Source organism: Pan paniscus, chromosome 15 (genome assembly GCF_029289425.2).
Source record: "Pan paniscus chromosome 15, NHGRI_mPanPan1-v2.0_pri, whole genome shotgun sequence".
NCBI lineage: Eukaryota > Metazoa > Chordata > Mammalia > Primates > Hominidae > Pan > Pan paniscus.
Window position 1 is genome coordinate 59,270,101 of NC_073264.2, and position 9,925 is coordinate 59,280,025.

The 9,925-nt window shown below is 44.2% G+C and overlaps 1 protein-coding gene across 6 annotated transcripts in view; it reads right to left on the bottom strand.

Annotated features, from left to right (window-relative positions):
• ARMH4 (armadillo like helical domain containing 4) overlaps positions 1 to 6,245 on the bottom strand; it is a 156,048-nt gene extending 149,803 nt beyond the window's left edge. For all 6 annotated transcript variants that reach the window (XR_008620897.2, XR_008620896.2, XM_034937629.3 and 3 more), the window contains exon 1: positions 5,869 to 6,245. The gene's annotated coding sequence lies outside the window, so the exon portion shown is untranslated. The remainder of the gene's footprint in view (positions 1 to 5,868) is intronic.
• Positions 6,246 to 9,925: the final 3,680 nt, after the last annotated feature.

The window sequence follows — 9,925 nt, forward strand, 5'->3', positions numbered from 1 at the left end:
TGTCTATAGCCCACTTTGCTGGGAGAAGTGGAAGGAGGAGAGATTCCATTGCATATTAGAATTCTGTGTCTTAGGTATCTTCAATTAACTCAATCATAAGAATATTTAACAAACAAACAAAAAGAACATTCCTCTTCCTTTTCCCTCCCACCGCATATTTGGATGCTGCTTTCTTTTCACTGTATCTCTCCATGCAAATTAATTCAGATAAATAAGCTCTAACCAAATTACCAACTGATGTTGGATATCAGCTTTGAATAGCTTAAAAAGCATCTCCTTCAGAGCAGGTCAGTAGCACTTTGTCTATCATTTGCTATCAAGCTATCTATCCTAATAGCTTGGCAGTCTTCTAAACAATTTACTGCATTTCTGCCACCAGTGAGCAAGATAAGCTGTTCTGTGAGGCATTATCTTTGACAATCTTACATAGCTACAGTCCAGAATCTGTTTCTTTGTCAAGTCTAGGCATATTCAAGTTTCAAAGACAAATGAAAGGCAACATAAAAAATACCAGCCTTGGCCATCTGGTTAGACTTAATCAGATTTTGTAAGCACTTGGTCAATATTTTTTCCAACTAAAATGAATACTGCTATTTCAGTATGTTACCAAAATGAAGACACAAAAGGGAAAACAATATGTTAAATCATTCTCACCAGTGATGAAGCTACTACTTCCAGTGTCAACTGAGTTTCATATATAATATTAAGGCACAATGAGCATCGCCCCAAGAGTGCTCAAGACACAGGAGGGCTGTAGAGTGTGCCAAGAAACTGGTGACAGTTCGCTTTATATTTTCATTTTCTTATGATATACACAAAAACTACAGAGAGCTGCTATGGGGTAGGTGAAGAAAGCTACCTCATCTTGGCTTTTCATTGTCAACTGGAAGTTACTTTGATGACACTTCAAACACAACCATCTTCATCTGAACTTTGGTGGCCACCTTGAACTCTTCTCTCCTTTACATTCTAGATTCACAACCGCTGTGGATCCTCCTCTCATAATCTCTTTTGGAATTGTAACTTCTGATCACCTCATTGGATAGTTATTATTTTAAATGCCTCTTCATTGATAACGTTGTCTAGGCTCTCTCCTCTCCAATCTATTTTATACAATCCAGATGGTTATTATTTTTTTTTTTTTGATAGGAAGTCTCACTCTGTCTTCATGCTGGAGTGCAGTGGCGAGATCTCAGCTCACAGCAACCTCCTCCTCCCAGGTTCAAGCGATTATCCTGCCTCAGCCTCCTGAGTAGCTGGGACCACAGGCGCACGCCATCACGCCCAGCTAGTTTTTGTGTTTTTAGTAGAGACGGCGTTTCACCATGTTGGCCAGGATGGTCTCAATCTCTTGACCTCAAGATCCGCCCACCTCAGCCTCCCAAATTGCTTGGATTATAGGTGTGAGCCACCACACCCAGCTGGTTTATTCTTAAGAATAAAAATTGCAATAATCAATCAAAGACAGCTACCACTTAGGAGCTGCTATGTGCCAAGCATTCTAAGTGCCCAGTGGAAATTATCTTATTTAATCCTTACAACAACCTAATGAGGTAGATACTGTCGTTATCCCACTTTTTAAATGAGGAAAACAACAGGCTGGTAGAGGATAAGTAACTTGCCTAAGGGATAGTGTCTGTTTTTGATCTTTTGGATTCTGTCAGAATTCAACGTCCCTACCTTTGCCAGACAACTCTCTGCTTTCCCAAAACACAGCATATAATGTCCCCAAATATGCAATTGCCAAAGTCCATCTCTAATAAGGCAACCCCATACCACTGGTGCCCAGTATAAACACCATCATCAGTCACATACATAGCACTTTTATGTGCCATACTCATCTCAGGCTCCTAAGTTGGTTTTTTGTTTGTTTTATTTTCTAGATGGAGTCTCGCTCTGTCACCCAGGCTACAGTGCAGTGGCATGATCTCGGCTCACAACCTCCACCTCCCAGGTTCAAGCAATTTTCCTGCCTCAGCCTCCCGAGTAGCTAGGATAACAGGCATGTGCCACCACACCCGGCTAATTTTTGTATTCTTAGTAGAAATGGGGTTTCACCATGTTGGCCAGGCTGGTCTCGAACTCTTGGCTTCGTAATCCACCTACCTCGGCCTCCCAAAGTGTTGGGATTACAGGCGTGAGCCACCGTGCTCAGCTCTCAGGCTCCCAAGTTTTGAGAATGACACTGTACGACCCATGGTTCCCTACCCAGGTATCCAAACCCTGGCCTCCCAGGTCACATCCCATTCTGGCCCATTCTTTCCCCACCCTTCTCCTAGCTCCTGTAGCATGAATTGTCATGTAAGTCTCAGCACCTCAAATGAGATTATGTTCTTTGCATACAAACACTAGTCTTTACCATTCCTTTGTTTGCCACATAATTAGTAATAAGGGTAGGCACAAAGAGGAGAGATTCCATAAATATTTGTTGGCATGATGTGAATATAAATAACCATTTAAGAATATGAAAAAGAATGTTTCAAGTCCTTATTTTGTACTGTAAGATTTTTTTAATGACATTTCATGGTCTAACCATGTCTACTTGTATGTTTTATTCAATACCTAGCCAATTTTGGCTACTTATTTAACTGTCACTCTAACAATAACAATAACTTATGTGTTCTCATTTCTGCTATATTTTAAGGTTTCAGAGTTTATTACACACACACACACACACACACACACACAACAGACCAACAGTTACAGGTAACAAGTCTCGCAGCGTCAAGTCAACATGCTTGCCAAATACCATCTCACCTTTTGAAATACAATTAGTGATTCTCTCATGAGGGGGACAGTGTCTTAATAATCTTTGTGTCTTAATAATCTTTCCATTTTGTGTCTTAACAATCTTTCCACTTTGTCCTTTTCATGACCATTCCTCAATGATTATCATTGTCTTACTTTTTCTTTTTTTAAATCCTTAAGGCTGTTACTGCCAACACTATTTTATTGCCAATACTATTGTATTTACTTAAAGCTGAGCTTATAAAGACTCTCACTCTATTAACCCAGCTGTGGCAAATGGCATTAAGGTACCACGTTTCTGATTAACTGTGCTACTGACAATCATCACTGGTCTGTTATATTGGCTTTAGGATCTGGGCTGCAGCTATACTTCACCATAAATTAAATAGCTGAATGACAAACAATCCTTTCAGCAGCATGTTCCATCACAATGGAAGGAGGGAGAAGGAGTAAGTAACCACAAAGAAAAGCATGGTCCCCCAGGAGGAAAGCAGCCCCAGAGCTGGCAGTGAAGAGGGTAAGTAGGCTGGGGTCAAAATAGCTACTCTGGAAACTAAATACCAGTAAAAAGTACTTTACCATCCCTGAAGACCACATCTAAGTTCTACATACTGAGCCCAGGAGCTTCAGTCTCTACAAATTAGTGATGTAGACAAATGAAGATATCCGTGCTTATCACCCCTAGCATATCATCTCATCCCCGTAAAAGGAGATAGACTTGAAGATTTAAAAACAGGCTTCTTCGAGTTCCAGTTCTACCTTAGGCAAATCACTGAAACTCAAGTTTTCTTGTTGCAAAGTAGAAATAATAATGCTGGTTATATTTTTTCGAAGGGTGGAGAACACACACAAAAGTGATAATAGACATAAAAGCAGTTTGAAACAAAAGTAAATTATCATGCAATATAAGACATACTAGCATGCTACTGACATGCATTCCTGTCAAATACAGAAATGTGAGCAATTTGGAGCATCTGTAACATCAGCCACAAATGGAGTAGCATTTTTTTCCCCAAGGTATTTTCATGGAGCTTCTCCTTTCAGCTTTATCATGTAGACAATGTGACCTGAGAGGCTTCTGCTGTCTGCAGAATCCTATCCTGATGAATCTTGATCAACAAACTCTTCTCCATCCATCAGACAGTTTATTTCAGTGACCCAATTGGACATATCATTTCTGGTTTCTGTGGTACACAAATGTAGCCATTTGCTTGGCTAGATCTCTAAGTAGTTGACATTTAAAGGGAAGCTGAAACTAGCTTCAGATACTTCTCTTATAATCACCAAGTAAACACAATATGGAAAAATAAGATTGACCTCACATCTTGCTTAGGGAATGAGTTTTCATTTTACAAAAACTAAAACCAGTTTCCCTCTGCATATACAGCTTCCCTATGTGAGAAGTTTTTTAAGTTCAATTAACAAAAATACAATTCCATACACAACTTTTCAGACAAACATCTACAGAATAAAGGGCAAAGGACACCTTTAGGTGGGGAGTGGACATTTTCCATAACAGATAAACCCGTTTTCCTCATTTTGATTCTATACTTATATTTAGCATCAAACCATTTCCGTAATACCAAATTATAATACTGTAAAGGTCTGGCAGGAAACTCCGGAATATGTAGTAAGAAGCCTCCCATGAAAACAAAGACAAATTCACATCTCTCTAATTGGCTCCGTTGCTGTAGCTACCTTAGACTTGGTGAGCCTTGGGAGTTTTTATGAATAAACTCAACTAATATCAAATCTGTCTGCTGCACAAGTGCTTGGTTCATTATTATGACAAATACAAAAAAAAACCACTTTATTCATAAGAGCAAGTCAGAGTACCTTTAAACCTCTGTGTGTAAAAGAAGCAATGTTCTGATACTGTGAAACCTTACCCGGTTGTGTGTTTCAATAGATGCTACTGTGGGGTTCTACTGGCATACGTGCCGAAGTCAGTCAATGACTGTAGATGCTTGGCTAAAAGGAGACTCCCTGGAGCCCAACAGCATCATTTGTGATTAAGGAAATACACCAAAATAAAGAGAAGGCATGTGAATTCTGACCACTCAAGAATTTTTGCCCTTTGGAGAAGAGATCCTTCAGAACCCTAGGGATGGTTTTGTGAACCACTCCCCACTCCCCCTCAAGTTTCAAACTAAAACTTCCAAAGAAAGAAGGCAGACACTTTAAAGCAGCCATCTCTCCTCTCTTCCACATCAGTTCTGCACTGAAATTGGATGCCAAGTGCTAGGCGGATCCTCGGGATCATCTCATCTTTGAGAACCCAAACTCTTAAGGGTCCTGTTTTGTTCACTCCTGCTTGCCTCCTCGCCAGCCAAGGTTCTACATGTTTGGAATCTACACAAGTCAGATTCTGTCAGTGACCACGAGGCACATGAGACATTTGGGCACCTCCGGCAGCACCTCCCAACTATTCCGGAGCCTCAAGCAGAGCCTCGCCTCCCCCAGGTCTAACCCGCAGGCCCTCTTTCTAATTAAGTGACCTTTCCAAGGAGCGTCCTCCAGCCGCGTCCTGGGGGACGAGTCAGGGGCTGAGCAAGGAGGCTCGACATCTCTGCTCTAAACACTCAACTGTTTGTTTTCTGCAAAGTGGCAGGACATATTTCGGTGGTGACCGCAGCAACGATTCGCTCCTCGATTGTTAGGCTCTGAGTGGCACTGGGGACACTGCGATCGACGGTTTGAAAGGAGCAAACCGTTGTCTTCGGGAACTTCTCTCTCACTGCTGTGGGATTGCGAGCGGAGGGAGAAAGAGAAAGAAAAGCCCACACAAAAGCAGCCAGCCTGCAAGCTCCGCCAGCACAAAGGCCGGCCCGCTGGTGTGGAGCTGGGAGGCTGGGCTGGAGCGAGGAGTGCGGTGAGTCCTCCGAGGCCTGCGCGCCGCGCCCAGCGCGCCCAGAGCTGCCCCCGCGCACCCCACACCTGGGCACCGCGCTCCGGAGGAGGATCGGGGCGCACGCCTGGCGCACCCAGGGCTGCAACGCTCCCGGGACTGTTACGCTCGCGGGGCGACCCCACGCCACTGAGGCTCCGGTTCCGTCCCTGCCCCGGCGCCACGTCTGCAGCCGCGGCCGCCCAAGTGGCCGGAGCCCGGCCCGTCCTCACCTGTGCGCCTTCAGCTGAGCAGCGCGCGGAGGACAGAGGCAGCGGCGGCGCGGGCGCTCGGCATCCCAGCGGCGGGCCCTGCGGCGGCGGCGGTAGCGGCGGCGGCGGTAGCGGCGGCGACTCCCTCCGCTGTCTGGGACGCTAGGGGGAGGGCGCTTCGCTTTGTTGCTTATTCATAAGGCCGCGGCTACGGCCGGGGATTGGGCGGTGAGTAGGTGTGCCCGCCCTGGCTCTGCTGGCACTGACAGCCGACGCCGTCGCCCACGCCCCCCTGCGCCCACTTCCCCGCCTCCGCTCTCCCGCGGGGGCGGCTTCTGCTGGAGTCCCGGCACCTGGGACCCCTCGGAGATCCCGTGCTCCGCTTCCCCTTTTTAAGCGGGAGCTTCTGCGGCAGCTCCCCTCCCTACCTACGCGGAAGAGACCAGGGCACCGTTTACACGAGAAAAACCTCAATTTTGCTGTCTTTGGTTCAGGCAAGGAGCGCAAATCTGAGACTGCAGTGTTCCTTGTGGAAACTATGGACGGCTTGGCGGTGCCCTTAAGTAGGACCCTTAAAGTAACTCTACACAGAATGTCCCTTCTCAGTCCGTCGGAGAAGTTGCAAACTAGTGCTAGTCACAAGTAAGGTTTATTGAGCCCTTACTCCTGCCAGGCACAAGAGTAGATGCTTTGCCCATTACTTTACCTGCTTAATCTGCACGATAGAAGGGTAGATATTGTAGTTCTCATTTACCAGAGTAGCAGGTTAAGGCTAAGGGCTGTGTAACTTCTCCAAGGTCATCCGGCTCGCGTGGCCACCGGGAATTTGTGTCCTCCATTCTTGAGCCTCTTAAGGACTTTTCTTTTTCTGTTACTTCTAATGGTGTGGAAAGAGGTGTCGGAATCTAAAGGCCCGTTTTGGAACAACCTCCACAACGCAGCATTTTACATTTGCAGAGCACTCTTCACATTTGTCCCTTATTGTGCTTATTAACTCCCTTCTTCATAATACCTTAGTCCCCTTTTGTAGTTAATTATAAACACCTTGAAGTCAGAGCAAAAGCTGGCTCACCTTTGACCCCCACACCTAACACAGTGCACAGGTATGTACTGGTTTCTGTTTGTTTGTTTGTTTGTTTGTTTGTTTTTGAGACAGGATCTCACTCTTTCGCCCAGGCTGGAGTGCAGTGGCGCCATCATGGCTCACTGCAGCCTCGACCTCTTCCTGGGACCTTAAGCCATCACCCACCTCAGCCTCCTAAGTAGCTGGGACCACAGGCATGCGGCACCACGACTGGCTAATTTATTATTATTATTATTATTGGTAGAGATGAGGTCTTCCTATCTTGCCCTGGCTAGTTTCAAACTCCTGGACTCAAGCGATCCTCCTGCCTCGGTCTGCCGAAGTGTTTGAATTACAGACATGTGCCACGGTGCCCAGCAGGTATGCACTGTTACCCATTCCACTTCCCTTTAGAAATTATTATCTATGTATAATCATGCATTGATTAATTAGGGGAATACATTCTAAGAAATGTATCCTTAGGCAATTTTGTTGTTATGCGAGCATAATAGTATACTTGCACAAACCTAGATGGCATAGCTTACTACGTACCAAGGCTATATGGTATAGCCTATTGCTCCTAGGCTACAAGCCTGTACAGCATGTTACTGTACTCAGTACTGTAGGCAATTGTAACACAATGGTGTTTCTATATCTAAACATTGAAACAATACAGTAAAAATACAGTTTAAACGATAAAAAATGGTGCATCTGTATAGAGCACTTACCATAAATGGAGCTTATAGGACTGGAAGTTGCTCTGGGTGAGTCAACGAATGATGAGTGAGAATATGAAGACCTAGGACATAACTGTACACTACTGTAATGTACATAACCTTACACTACTGACATAACTGTATACTATTGTACGTAACTACACTACTGTAGTTATGTAGGCTATAACTGTACACTACACTACTACTGTAGTGTAAACAATGTACATTTAGGCTGTACTGTAGACATAAACATTTTTTCTTCAATAATAAATTAACCATAGCTTACCAGAATTTTTTACTTTATAAATTTTTTTTAACTTTTGACTCTTTTTTTCTTTGAGACAGGGTCTCACTCTGTCACCCAGGCTGGAGTCCAGTGGTACAATCACAGTTCACTGCAGCCTGGACCTCCTAACCTCAAGCAATCCTCCTGCCTCAGCCTCCCCAGTAGTTGGGACTACGGGCACATGCCACCACGGCTGGGTAACTTTTGACTCTTTTGTAATAACACGGCTTAAAACACAAACATATTGTACAGCTGTTCAAAAATATTTCATTTCTTTATTTCCTTATTCTATAAGCCTTTTTCTATTTAAAAAACAAAATTTTAAAAGGCCAGGTGGGTCATGCCTGTAATATCAGCACTTTGGTAGGCTGAGGCGGGTGGATCACCTGAGGTCAGGAGTTTGAGACCAACCTGGCCAACATTGCAAAACCCTGTCTCTACTAAAAATACAAAAATTAGCCAGACATGGTGGTGCGTGCCTGTAATCCCAGCTATTAGGGGGGCTGAGGCAGCAGGATCGCTTGAACCTGGGAGGCGGAGGTTGCAGTGAGCCAAGATCGTACCACTGCACTCCAGCCTGGGCAACAGAGCAAGACTCTGTCTCAAAAAAAAAATTAAACTTTTTGGTTAAAAAACAAAACAGAAACACACACATTAGCCTGGGCCCATAAAGAGTCAGGATCATTATCACCATCTTTCACCTCCACATCTTGTCCTGCTTCAGGGGCTATAACACACATAGAACAGTCATCTCCTGTGATAACAAGGCCTTCTTCTGCAATACCTCCTGAAGGACCTGCCTGATGCTGTTTTACAGTTAAGATTTTTATATACAAGTAGAAGTAGTATACTCTAATGATAAAAAGTATAGTACAGTAAACACTTAAGCCAGAGTAGCATAGACATTTATTATTATCAAGTATTTACTGTACATTATTGTATGTGCTGTAATTTTATATGACCGGCAGTATGGTAGGTTTGTTTACGCCAGCATCACCACACAAAGGAGAGTAATGCATTATGTTGCATTGTGCTAGGATATTCCGATGGCTACCATGTCACTAAGTGATAGAAACTTTTCAGCTTCATCATGATCTTATGGGACCATCATTTTATACGCAGTTTGTGGTTGACTGAAACATTGTTATGGGTACATAAGGTACTTCCAGAATGTGATTGGATTGAATTGAATCTATGAAGTTTGTTTGTTTGTTTGTTTTTAGACAGGGTCATGCTCTGTCACTCAAGCTGGAATTCAGTGGCCCAATCACTGCTCATTGCAGCCTCGACCTCCCCAGGCTCAAGTAATCCTCCCACCTCAGCCTCCTGAGTAGCTGGGAGCACAGGCGTATACCACCACACCAAGCTTTTTTTTTTTTTTAATTTTTTGTAGAGACGAGGTTTTGCCATGTTGTCCAGGCTGGTATTGAACTCCTGCACTCAAGTTATTTGCCTGCCTTGACCTCCCAAAATGCTGGGATCATAGGTGTCAGCAACCACACCTGGCCTGAGATCTGCTTTTTGTATGTATTCAGTGCAATACATTGCACTGTGGCCAGGTCTTCTACCTGGATTCAGTACCCACCAGGTGGATGAGCCACACCCAGCCTGACCACGTTGTATTTCAGCATTTTATTTTTAAGTCAGTTGTTTGAAACTCAGACCACATCTTCTTGTAAAAACAATGTTATATAGTATGGCGGGGCTACTAGCTAGCCCACAATATTAAGTCTACTCAACCCAAATACAGGTAAATAATAGTACTAAAAAAAAACTAACCTGAATTCTGGGTGTTCTAACCAGATGGCCAGGCAGAAGAGAGACAGCAAGAGGAAGGAATTCCAGTTCTCCTCACATTTACACACAAATCTGAGACATTCAAAGTTTCTTCTTTTTTTTTTTTTTTTTTTTTTGAGACAGAGTCTTGCTGTGTCGCCCAGGCTGGAGTGCAGTGGCGCGATCTCGGCTCGCTGCAAGCTCCGCCTCCCGGGTTCACGCCATTCTCCTGCCTCA